We start from the raw sequence: 13,487 nt of genomic DNA, 5'->3' as shown, positions 1-13,487 counted from the left end.
TACATGTGCCATGCTGGTGCACTGCACCCGCTAACTTGTCATCTAGCATTAGGTATATCTCTGAATGCTATCCCTCCCCCCTCCCTCAACCCCACAACAGTCCCCAGAGTGTGATGTTCCCCTTCCTGTGTCCATGTGTTCTCATTGTTCAGTTCCCACCTATGAGTGAGAATATGTGGTGTTTGGTTTTTTGTTCTTGTGATGGTTTACTGAGAATGATGATTTCCAATTTCATCCATGTCTCTACAAAGGACATGAACTCATCATTTTTTATGGCTGCATAGTATTCCATGGTGTATATGTGCCACATTTTCTTAATCCAGTCTATCATTGTTGGACATTTGGGTTGGTTCCAAGTCTTTGCTATTGTGAATAATGCTGCAATAAACATACGTGTGCATGTGTCTTTATAGCAGCATGATTTATAGTCCTTTGGGTATATACCCAATAATGGGATGGCTGGGTCAAATGGTATTTCTAGTTCTAGATCCCTAAGGAATTGCCACACTGACTTCCACAATGATTGAACTAGTTTACAGTCCCACCAACAGTGTAAAAGTGTTCCTATTTCTCCACATCCTCTCCAGCACCTGTTGTTTCCTGACTTTTTAATGATTGCCATTCTAACTGGTGTGAGATGGTATCTCATTGTGGTTTTGATTTGCATTTCTCTGATGGCCAGTGACGGTGAGCATTTTTTCATGTGTCTTTTGGCTGCATAAATGTCTTCTTTTGAGAAGTATCTGTTCATGTCCTTCGCCCACTTTTTGATGGGGTTGTTTGTTTTTTTCTTGTAAATTTGTTGGAGTTCATTGTAGATTCTGGATATTAGCCCTTTGTCAGATGAGTTGGTTGGGAAAATTTTCTCCCATTTTGTAGGTTGCCTGTTCACTCTGATGGTAGTTTCTTTTGCTGTGCAGAAGCTCTTTAGTTTAATTAGGTCCCATTTGTCAATTTTGGCTTTTGTGACCATTGCTTTTGGTGTTTTAGACATGAAATCCCTGCCCATGCCTATGTCCTGAATGGTAATGCCTAGGTTTTCTTCTAGGGTTTTTATGGTTTTAGGTCTAACGTTTAAGTCTTTAATCCATCTTGAATTGATTTTTGTATAAGGTGTAAGGAAGGGATCCAGTTTCAGTTTTCTACATATGGCTAGCCAGTTTTCCCAGCACCATTTATTCAATAGGGAATCCTTTCCCCATTGCTTGTTTTTCTATTACATATATTTCTAAAAGCTGCCTCAAATGTATCTTTGAACACAGTAAGGGTATAAACAAAATAATAAATAAGATAGCAAAAACAAATTTTTAATGTTTACTGTAAGAATCATTTTTATGTCTATACAACCTTAAAAATAAAATAAAATAAAATAAAATAAAACCCCCCAAATTTAAAAAAAAGTGATGGCCAAAATATAAAATATTAAAATTATTTATTATTTCCCATAATTAGATAACAAAAAAAAGTTGTTATATACAATAAAATTGCCTGTAACAAAGTTAATTTAACTGATTTATGTGATTTGATTTGGACTATATAAAGCAGAATCTTCTAAATATCCGGCATTGTATACTAATTGAAAAAACATCATTTGTGGGCATTGGATTAGTTGGAAGGAGAAGTGTGGCTTCAGAAAGAAAATTATTGGGGCTAGTGCAAAATGTCGGTTGACTAGAATTTTTACTAAAAATCTTCATTTTGGAAACAGTTAATATGGTAACATAGTTATTAAAATATTAACCAATTTATGTATACAATTAGACTTTTCACATAGTCATTTAACACAGAAATGTGTTTTATTACTCTTAATTGAGTATTTTGAATCACCAGAAGGTAAGGTACTTGGAAACTTTAGACTTTCTCAATTGGAATTAAAATTTCCAACAGGCAGACTTTTAAGGTCTTAATTGTTTGATCCTCAAAATTGTAAGATGAGGCAAACCATGGATAATTAACTGACAGATGGCTAAATGGCTTTATTATCATACAGAATTTATGAGTTAAACATTCAATTGGGAATTATATTTAGTAGGATAATTAAAGATAAAAAACTTTAATTTGTTTAAATAAATCATTTATATTTAGTAGGACAATTAAAGATAAAAAATCAAAGTTTTTTTATCTTTAATTGTCCTACTATATATAAATGATTCATTTAATCATGTAATTTATTTGTTTCCCAACTTTTTGTGAAAGATTAAAGTTTTTATCTTTTAAATTTTAACAGGGTCCCACAAAAGACACACCACATCCACAAGGCTAAAGAAAGAGTAAGACTTCAAGGAAAGAAAATGAACTTCAACTCCCTGTGAATAATAAAGCAACATTAACATACACTGGTGTCTTTACATCCCACATGCATAAGGAAAAGTTAGCAGTGGTTTTTTCACTTGGTTTTCTCTCTCTGGACCATTCACATTATTTGTTCTCACAAACATCTGCTCTACTATGGGGTAGGAAACATGACTAGGATACCAAAAATAATAACATTTATCCTGTCTACATCCAAAAGGGTCGAGTGGACCAAACAAACAATTAGACGAGAGCCAAACCACAAAGACATGAAATTCACGTGGCATGGCAATGTAGAGCATGTGTTGTAGCCTGCATTATAATAAAATTCTGTACATCTTTTTTATTTATTTTGCTTAAGATTGGAAAAGCTTTAATCATGATTTCCCACCTAAGCTGTAGTTCCAAACTACAGAGAACATTTTGATTTCCAAAAAATTCATCTAGTTAAAAAAAAAAAGTTAAGAAAAGCAGAATCTAGAATTAGGAAACAGGAATCTTTAAAACATAATAACAAAGAAATCTGCCAAGTGATTTGCTGCTATGGCCTTACCTACCCTTCTGTTTTCCTCCAGTGTTGAGGGGTTGGATGGGGTAGGGCTCAGGGTCTGCAGCATAAATGGCAGTTTGACAAAGAGATCTTTTACCTGACCCTTGGTGTCCCAGACACCAGACATTCCAGATCTGAAAACATCTGGAAGATAATACTAATGAAATGGGGAAGTAAGGAATACACTTAAAAATTTGGGCCACGTCAGTGGATTTTAACACTGGACATGCTTGACAATTATATGTGTAGCTGCTTTTACCTTACTATTATTATTTTTTAATATCTTAATGACTGCCTGGTATTATCCAATTCTGACATTTCTCTGTACGCTTGGGGTAGAGCAGGACAGGAAGTCTTTGTATTTGCTCTTAGGATTGAAGGCTTTATTACTTGGTCTGGCCTCCTCTCTGTGGGTTTCAGATAAACTCTTGACTCATTGAGAGTTTGGAAAACTACACAGAACACATTACCTGTATAGAGGATCTTGAACTCCTCCACAGATTCCCTTTCAAAATCACCACTGGCCCAGAATTCTTATGAGAAAAAAAAAGTTTGCTCCTTAGCATTGTAACCACTGATATTTTCTTATTCTTGACCAATTTAGATAAATTGATACAAGGTTTATTAGTGCTGGTGGATTAATTTGTTTTATTGTCAAGAAGATGAAAAATGAAATGGGCCCTGTCTCAGACACTGCCTATGGATGATTTATGCTGTCAGCAATTGATCGATCATCTTCCATTTGGAAACTTCCACCTTTGAGGGAAACATGGATATATCTAAATGATAAAATTAGGGCCAAACCCTTGAAGAAAGGAAGTAGAAATGATCTGAAACTTGCCTTGCTGTGAAATTAGCAAATGAGCACTTGAGTATTACATTGAAGATCAGGGTTCTTACTTTGCCAAAAGGTAGCCTCAGGTAAGATACATAATGTTTGGCTTCAATTGTCCATTTGTGAAAGGGGACAATAATACCCACATGTATTAGTCCATTTTCATGCTGCTGATAAAGACATACCCAAGACTGGGAAGAAAAAGAGGTTTAATTGGAATTACACTTCCACATGGCTGGGGAAGCCTCAGAATCATGGCAGGAGGTGAAAGGCACTTCTTACATGGTGGCCGCAAGAGAAAATGTGAAAGAAGCAAAAGCAGAAACCGCTGATAAGCCCATAAGATTCATGAGACTTACTTACAATCATGAGAATAGCATAGCAAAGACCAGCCACCATGATTCAATTACCTTTACCTGGGTCCCTCCTGCATTAGGTGGGAATTCTTGGAGCTACAAGTCAAGCTGAGATTTGGGTGGGGACACAGCCAAACCATCTTACCACATTTTTATTATTTCTTTCCTGAGATGCTGAGAATTTCGTGACAAATAAAACTAACATAATATTTTTTGAATGTCTACTCTCTAGGCCTCAAATGGAACACTAGTGAGAATATAAGAAATAATGTTTACAAATCTCTGGGACTTAGTTTTGTCATCTATAAAGTGGGAAAATTAGATTCCACAACTAATTCTGTCAATCTCTAAATTTGGTGGCAATAGCCACTTATTAAGCATTTACTAGATGAAAGTACCACATAAGGAACTTTATATACATCATCTCATGTAATCTTCACAACAACCCTGGGAAGAGTGTCCTATTTTTTACCCTCATTTTAGATATGAGAAAACCAGGACTTAGGGATATATTTGTCCTTGGGAACAATTTAAAACAAGTCTCTGATTAGTGATATTTGAGATTTATGTGTGGAAAGGAAATAAAAAAGTCAACAACCAGTTACTTCCCAAGGACACATAACTAGAATATGAACACAGTCCCTTGGACTCCAGCCGATGCCCCATACTTCCTCCTGAGGGTGTTTGCTCAGCTCAGTTGTTACACTGGCTTTATGGAATGCATTTGTTCTGTTCCAAGACAGCTGTCCACCACTCTTCCCTTTTCAGTTCTTGTGAAGCAGCACCATTACCTGTATCCAGTGATGGAGGGATTTTCTTTTGTTTCGTTTTTTTATTTTGAGACGGAGTATCACTCTATTTCCCAGGCTGGAGTGCAGTAGCATGATCAGGGCTCACTGTAGCCTCAATATCTTGGGTGCAAGCTATCCTCCTACCTCAGCCTCCCTAGTAAGTGGGGACTACAGGCATGCACCACCATGTCCAGCTAATTTTTAAATTTTTTGTAGTGATAGGGTCTCACTATATTGCCCAGGCTGGTCTCAGATTCCTGGGCTCAGGCAATCCTCCTGCCTTGACCTCCCAAAGTGCTGGGATTACAGGTGTAAGCTACTGCACCCGGCATGGAGGGGTTTTGAGTTACTGCTTGCAAAATGAATAGAGAACAAAGTTTGTCTACTTCAGCACTATCACTATTTTGGTGTGGATAATTCTCTTTGTGTGGGCTGCCATGGGCATTACAGCATGTTTTAAACCATCGTGGCCTCTACTCACAAGATGCCAGTAGCAACTCTCCAGTTGTGGCAACTAAAAATGTCTCTAGAAATTATGAAATGTCTTCAAGGAGCAAAATTATCCTTGGCTGAGAACCACTAAGCTAGATTTTGACTATGGGTTGATAATAAGCCTTTTTTTTTTGGTATCATGTGAAGCACTTTGGACACTTAATAATACTGACAGGGCCAGCTGGCCAATGAATTCGTGGTTGCAGGAACCTCTTGTTTTCATATTGTTAAATTGATGATTGCATTATTTGGAACATACATATAATAGGAAATTAGGTAGCTTTCTAGGTTCTTTGTGGTGGATTCTGTAGATTAGCCTATGAGTTATTTCATGGAGAAGGTGTAGGTCAGTGGTAAGAGCACAGGCCTGGAGTTAGGTGACTTTGCTCCTACACACAACATTGTCGTTTCTCAACAAAGCATTGCCATTACTCAATGACACATTTAGACTATTTGGGCCTCAGTTTCATTATTTGCCAAATGAGGAAATTGGGTCAGATAATCTCCAAGTCCCTTTCTGCTTTAATAACTAATGATTTTAAGGTCCAAATACTGAATAAATCAGATGGCAAATTATTTCTTTCTGAGAACATTGTAGTTTGTGACAGTGTAGCTGCTTATTCAATTACAATATGGCAATAAATGTCATACCTTTCCCAGTTAATTCCTGGACTTTTTGATTTCCTTTCCATACATAAATCTCAAATATCACTAATCAGAGCCTGGTTGTTTTAAATGCAGCCTTAAGGAGGTCTCACAAATAAATTAGAGGAATTTTCCAATTTGGCTACAGCTGGCCTAACAGAATGGAGAAATCCTGCTGAAAACCAGACTTGTGTTTGGGATTCACAAATTTTATCCCAAAAAACCTGATTTTTATTTTTTAAAAAACCTAATATATTTGCTTTTCCTTCCAGTATTCAAGTAAGAATTTTCTGGTTGGTTTTAGTTCCTCCACCACAAAGATTTAAAGAAAAGGGCAGCAAGAGCAGGGTGACACTACACGAATTCTGTCATATGGCCTCAGAGGTCTCCTAGTTGGAGATTCCGTTAAAAATTTTCTTAAAGATAGAGAGGTACATTGTGGCAACAAGACTGTAATGCCTCCTGAAGTTATGCAGTGTGGCGGTCCTCTTAGTAGCCAGTATTTCTGTACAGTATGGGTTTCTGGTGACAGTGGTGGGGTGCTTTAAGTTCTGGGACCAGCAACTATGCTTCTGTTCAATTCAGGAAGAAAGAACACTACAGAGAATGCTGTTGGTTAGGTTAGTGCAAGCTTTGCCACAGGTCTTGTAGTTGCTCTTTAAAGGCATTTTAAACTAAAAAATGCCACAAACTCAACTGGCCAAGTGCTTTCATCTACATTATTTGTTTTTTGTGTGCCTTAACTTAATAAATGGGATCATTATTTATCTAGTTTCTGAGCCAGAAAACTGGGTGAATTCCTCGATTTTTCTCTCTTCTCCTTTCTTTACATGAAACACAATAATTTTTTTTCAATTATTTCAATTTCAATTTTTCCTGCTCATTTGTCTCAAACCAGCTCACCTCTATCCATCTCCACTGTTAATACTTAGTTCAGGCCACCATTACCACTTGTGTGGACCCCTTTTATCGCCTCCTAACAGGCTTCCTAGCCACAGTTCTTCCCCTTTCCAGTCTAGACTCTGTACTTAAGGCACAGTGATCTTTCCCAAATTCAAAGATTATCATAATATTTTCATACTGGCAATCCCTCAGAGGTTTTACATTGCCTGAAGGCTTTCTATAATGGTTTTCAGGTCTACCATAATTTGGCTTCGCTTTCCCCTCTAACATCACCTCTTACCACTTCCACCTTCTACTCTGTGTTCTGGCTCTACTGAAATATCTGTTCCTCCATAATATTGTGTTCCCTCTCTTCTCCAGACCATTTTCCACATTGTTCCCCACACCTCAGACACTGTAAAGAAAACTTACCAGCATGTAGTCAGAAATGTAGGAATATTTAGTTATTGGAAAAACTGCAATTTACAAAGCATTTCTTAACAGGGTGTTTATCATTTAGGAATTGTTGGTCAGAAGCATAGAGATCCTATGGTTAATTTCCAAAATTTGCCACTCAGAGTCTTTTCTTACTTTGTGTTTTCTTACTTTTACCTTTTCTTTTGTCTAATCTAGGCATGTGAACACAAAGAAGTGCCTTTGTAAAGGTGGTGTGTGTGTGTGTGTGATAATCAGGTTAAGGGGAGATTCTGAAATAGGTCTGATCTAAGTGTCCACACCTTATACCATCTATGGACAAGGCAAACTTTTATGCTTATACTGCAGAGAAGATTGGAAAGTTGTGAAGTATATGAAAATTAAAGACTAGAATAAAGCTAGGAAAAGAGGAAAGCAAAGCAGGTTAGTGGTGAAATTGGAACATCATTGTGGCCAACAGAATGTGGATTTCTCAGAACAGTTTAGACCCTCTCCATTGAGATTTCTTTGTCAGTGGGGTGAAAATTTATTTGTATTCTGTAAATTAATGTGGTATGCCAGAGAGCAGAAGAGATATGTGATCTGGAAGTAGTGACTTTTCATCAAAGAGATCAATAGCAGCACAGCAGCACCAAGGTTGCATTGCCACTGACTTTAGTTGCTGAAGGACTGAGAGCTGGGCTTTAGTGAAGAGAGGATATGCCCCTCCCATAAGTCAGGCTGATTTGGTGCTTCATGCCCATAGGCAATGCGGAAGGAAATTAAAATATGCTCAGAGCTTGAGTTCTGAGATGGATGGTGAGGGTGGCAGAATAAAAAGCAGAGGAAGCGATTCTAATATGACCATCACTTTCTTTACTTGTGAGATAATTCTGATGTCAGAAATGACTTTGGCATGAAAGACCCAGGCCTTTTCACTAAAATTGAAGAGGAAATTATGCTTTAATATAGCCTGAAGCTCCAGCCAGAAGCCCTCATGGTAGAACGGGAAATAACAATTGCTGGACTGCCCCAAATTCCCAACTGGCAAACAGATTCAGCACCATAGTCTAGAAAATAATTTATGGACAAGTAAATAATATCTGCATCATTATTTGGTTGAGAAATTTTGAAGAATTCCTGCAGGAACCCCACAGTATCCAATGTACCCGAACCCCGGCCCCATGTTGGTATTCCAGAGAGAGTAACACCAAGGTCATTCACAGCCTGGCAGCCAAATTTTTCCAGGCCAAATTTGTAAGGCCTCTTGCATCAGCCCTGCAGAGTGCTGCAGGAAGTACCTGACTTCTCAACAGTGATGGCAAGACAGCGTAGAGTAATAATCTTAAAATGTTGAAGAAAAATTTGAATCTAGAATTTTATATTCAGCAAAAATAATTAAAATTTGATAGCACAATAAATATATTCACTGGTATATAAGGCCTCAGAAGACCTACCATGCTAAATAACTTCTCTGGAAACACACTTCAAAGAACTATTCTAACAACTGAGAAAATAAATGTAGAATGATCTAGGGCACCTACAAAGTAAATAATTTGGTCTACTTGATTGTTTAATAAAATAAAAAGCCCCAGAAATTCTACATCTAGAAATTAATTCAAGATAAATAAAAACATATTTCTCATAACGACTTGCACACATTCACAGCAGCCTTATTCCTAATAGCCAAAAATATAATAGCCAGATGTTCAGCAGCAGGTGAATGGATGAACAATTTACGGCATATTCATAGAACGAAGTTCTAGTCAGCAATTAAAAGGAGCAAACTACTGATGCATGCTATAGCATGGATAAATCTCAAAAACTTAAACTAAACCAAAGAAGACTGACACAAAATACTGTAGACTGTATAATCCATTTACGTAATATTCTAGAAAGGGGAAATCTAATCTATGATGGTAGAAAGCAGACTAGTGATTGTCTGGGGCTGAGTATATATGGGTATAGATAGAGTAATATTTACTAAGTCAGGAAATGGAATCACCCTCCATCCCCAAATGTCTTGTATTTATAAAACTTAGATTCATAGAATAAATAGAAAAAAATACCCGCAGATAATGGCCCTAACTAATATGTAAATATCAAGATGTCCAAGAGTTTTAAAAGTCTTACAGCTAGGGCTTTTGAAGGATATTCACATTTCTATTTGTGAGGGGTAATATTAAGCTCACATTTAGAGTTTGTCCTGGCCAACGGTTTTTTAAAAGAATGTCTGAGCCTACCATTAAAGGCCTGTTCTTCTGTATTTTGGGGTTGATCTCCTGCTGGTCCCTCTATTACCAGTTCTTTCATCTGCAACAGCAAGGTCTAAATTGCTACAAATTATGCACTTCAGTGCTTACAGAGCCATTCAGGAAAAGAGCTTAAGAAACTGCAAGCCAAAGCAAAAATGCCAACAGGAGACCAAAACAAAAACCATCAATTCCCAGTGGAAGGAAGAGTTTGAGTGAACAGAACTTTTTATTCTTTCTTGTCTCACTTGGATGACTAATATCTTTAAAGGGTAGTCAGTTTATAGGGAAGGAATTCTAACATAAGTCTCAGTAACTTGGTATACCATCCAAGTCAGAGGTGAAACTTGAAAATTTCAAGTGCAACAAATTTAAAGCTTAAAATCAGTGAAAATTTAGATAAAAACAAAAATGCAAAACTATTAATATTTTCAAGTGTTCATTTAGGTCCTCCAAGAAGAAGACATGCATTAGACATACAGTAGATTTATTGAAAGAAACATCTGTGAAGGACAGAGAGGAGAGGAAGCAGGAGGAGGCAGTGGAGAGCCTTCAGACCAGTAAACAGGTCTGACATCAGTGAAAGGAGAGTAGGAAGGAGGAGGATGGGGGAGGAAGGGCCTTGGTCTGCTGTGCAGCACTGAGAAACTCATGTCCAGTGGAGTCTCAGAGGAGAGATGGCAGAGAAATGTGTTGGTCATAAAAAGTCTGGCTTTAGTATCCTGATGTGCTTAGGATACTAGATTATTAGTCATTAGCTGAGCACAGCCTGGGGGAGTGAACTTTAGCATGAATGTGGCAATGGATCCAAAGATGTGGTTGCTGTTGGCTGTCATTCAGCTACATTCCTCATGACAGGCTCTCCTGAAGGGAGATCTGAGCAATGCATTCCCAAGGCTGCCCACAATACAGAAGTTATTTTAAACACAGCTATTGTAGATGCTTTAAGAAATGCTCTCGTTTCAAATCAAAACCTATTGTATTAGCCCATTTTCATTCTCCTGAAAAAGACATACCCAAGACTGGGCAATTGACAAAAGAAAGAGGTTTAATGGACTCACAGTTGCATGTGGCTGGGGAGGCCTCACATGGCAGAAGGTGAAAGGAACATCTCACATGGCAAGCAGACAAGAGAAGAGAGCTTGTGCAAGGTAATTCCCCTTTATAAAACCATCAGATATCGTGAGACTTACTCACTATCATGAGAATAGCATGGGAAAGACCCACCCCCATTATTCAATTACATCCCATTGGGTACCTCCCACAATATGTGGGAATTGTGGGAGCTACAATTCAAGATGAGATTAGGGTGGAGACACAGCCAGACCATATCACCTATTAAACTCTTATTAAGCCATGTAGTGCTAATAGGCAAGACTTTTTAAAAGAGCAAATGGAAGGAAAATTGCACATTATAGATTAACATCATTGGAAACTTCATCAGGAAACAGGGTTGTACTTTCAATTACCATCCATAAAAAACATGTTTGTAATCTAGTCCAGGTGATAGAGGTTCACTCAATATATCCACACTCTCTTGCTTGATTCTCTTGTTAGCAAAAACATTCATTTTTAAGTGTGTGGCTAGGCTAAGGGTGCAGTAATACCCTTGACATCAACATTACCATTATCTAAGAACATGAAAGAAACTGAGAATATCAATTGGGGGTAAACTGAGAGAATAAAGAGAATAATTTATATTACCATCATCGAGGGCATACAGTTTAGCATCCTCTTCTCTAAAAACTGATGTATTCATAAAATAAAGCAGTTCTTGGAGATGCAAAACCTTTAGTCAATTTGTTTACCATGGACTCACCATGAAGCCTTATTAATTGTCATTACCAGATTTCAGCTTTTTGCCGCTATATATGAAACTTCATTTTTGTATCCAATTACTCTCTTATTGGGAAGGTTAATCTGGATCCTTCCCTCTGAGACTGTCAGCTATGTCTTTAGTGGCTGGAGACAATGGAACAAGAGGCCTGCGACTGGAATCAGTATTAAAACCTGGCTTTAATTCCTGTTCTTTAATCACCATAGTTCTTTTTGTTAAAAAAAAAAAAAGAGGTTAAAAAATATTCCTGCTTTACTTGATTATTTTGAAGACTGAATACAGTAATATATATGGATTTCATGGCACAAGGTGAACATTCAATTAATATCTTCTTGTTTTAGCAAATGAACAAAAACATTTGTCCCAATCTTTAGAGAACAAAAATATTTGCCCCAAACTTTAGATGCAACTTCTTCCTCTATACCATTCCCCTGGCTCCTCACTCTTTTCTATCACCTAAGGTGGGTGTCTGGCTGCTCATAAAGGGATATAGGCATGTGTCTGGGATGCCCAGATGGCAAAACCAAGATGATGAAACTTCTGAGGGAATTGGTGAGTTACAACTTTGTATATGTTGGAAAATTACTATTTATTAATATATGTCAATAGTAGTGGCCATGCTGAATAACTTGTTTGCTTACTATGCTGATTTATGAGGGGAGAAATGATGACAAATTCTCAAATTTTTGAGCTGCAACATCCATTTAACTTTCAAGCTTATGAAATTTGTCTTTTTGTTTTCCATTGAGAAGACATCTGGAGTCTCTTTTGCAGGCAACTTTAGGATACTAGCCTGCAGTGAGACGTGCTCTTAGATGGTATCGCTGCTTCTCCCAGCACCAGGTCCTAAATTTAGGTAAGAAAGACAGCAACTGGGAGAGGTTTTAATAAATCTTGCACAGCTTCAGCTCAGGCTTACTTAAACAGTAGTTTCCTTAGTATCACCACAAGCAAGTCAGTGCAGTAGGAGAACACAAATACAATGTAGACTAGTGATGTTGTAGGTTTTTCTTCACATTTGATAGTACTCTAATAGGGGAAAAATTTTTACCTGGCAAATGTTTTTCTATCAGGTTGTGTATCATTTTGGAAAATTAAACTGAACATTCTGTTTATGGATAGTGGTTTAATTAGAGTAATGACAAAAACTGGAACATAATTGATAGGAAGTAGACATTTGTCTTTCCATGGAAACATACATTCATTTTACGTATGGAACAACTCTCTAATTATATTAGTATTAATTGTGTTAAATCTTGAAATTATTTTTCTTCCTTAGTTTATAATGATATGAGGACATTCTTCTAAAACTTTTTTATATTTTCTTTGCTGTACCTATGAGTTGAATTATAACACACTAATTTCTTTCTCTTTCATAAAATAAGAGGAAAAACATAGGTGAAATACATCACAAAATTTGTATCCATAGATATTAACTCCTAATTTTGGATTTGTGTTGATTAATTCTTTTTTACACTTTCCCTGTGTGCTTCAAAATCTAGTATTTTCATTTCTGTTTTCTTGTCAGGTAACAGAGGTTTCTGGAGATAGAAAGGATGGACTAGAGGTGAAGAGTTTTCCTACTACAGGGGCATTGAATTGTAGGGATTTTGTAGAGGGGATTGAAGCATGAGATGGGTGGTTGGCATGAACAAAACCCAAGCTCCTTAATCTCTGATTGCCAGTGATTATATAAAACTTATGCTCATTATCAGAATATATCTCATGTCTTACTCTTAGCCCTGTCCAATGAACTGTACCTCCATCTTTCTAAACTTTCTTTAGAATTAAGCCTAACAAACATTTGTTAGATTCTTGTTATGTGCAAGACTATATATTAGCCACTCTGTAAGAATCAAATTAACTGTAATGCATATATATAATGTGAAACTTTATACATTTAAAAAATTTCCAAGTTTTTAACAATTAAAAATAGAATAAAGCAAAAAAGAAAAAAGTGAATAAAGTAAATAGTGTACAGCTCCTGACTTCAAAGAGCTTACAATTAGAAATTTCTTAAAGTTCATGAGGTTTTGGTCATTTCAATCATTCCAGCAGCCCTCTAACAATTCTGTACATTGCACAAAATTTTTAGTGCATATATTTGAAGTGTGGGTTAGAAATAATTAATATTTTAAAAT

The sequence above is a fragment of the Pongo abelii genome, chromosome 4, assembly GCF_028885655.2.
Source record: "Pongo abelii isolate AG06213 chromosome 4, NHGRI_mPonAbe1-v2.0_pri, whole genome shotgun sequence".
NCBI classification, from domain to species: domain Eukaryota; kingdom Metazoa; phylum Chordata; class Mammalia; order Primates; family Hominidae; genus Pongo; species Pongo abelii.
Note: the sequence above shows the minus strand (reverse complement) of the source record.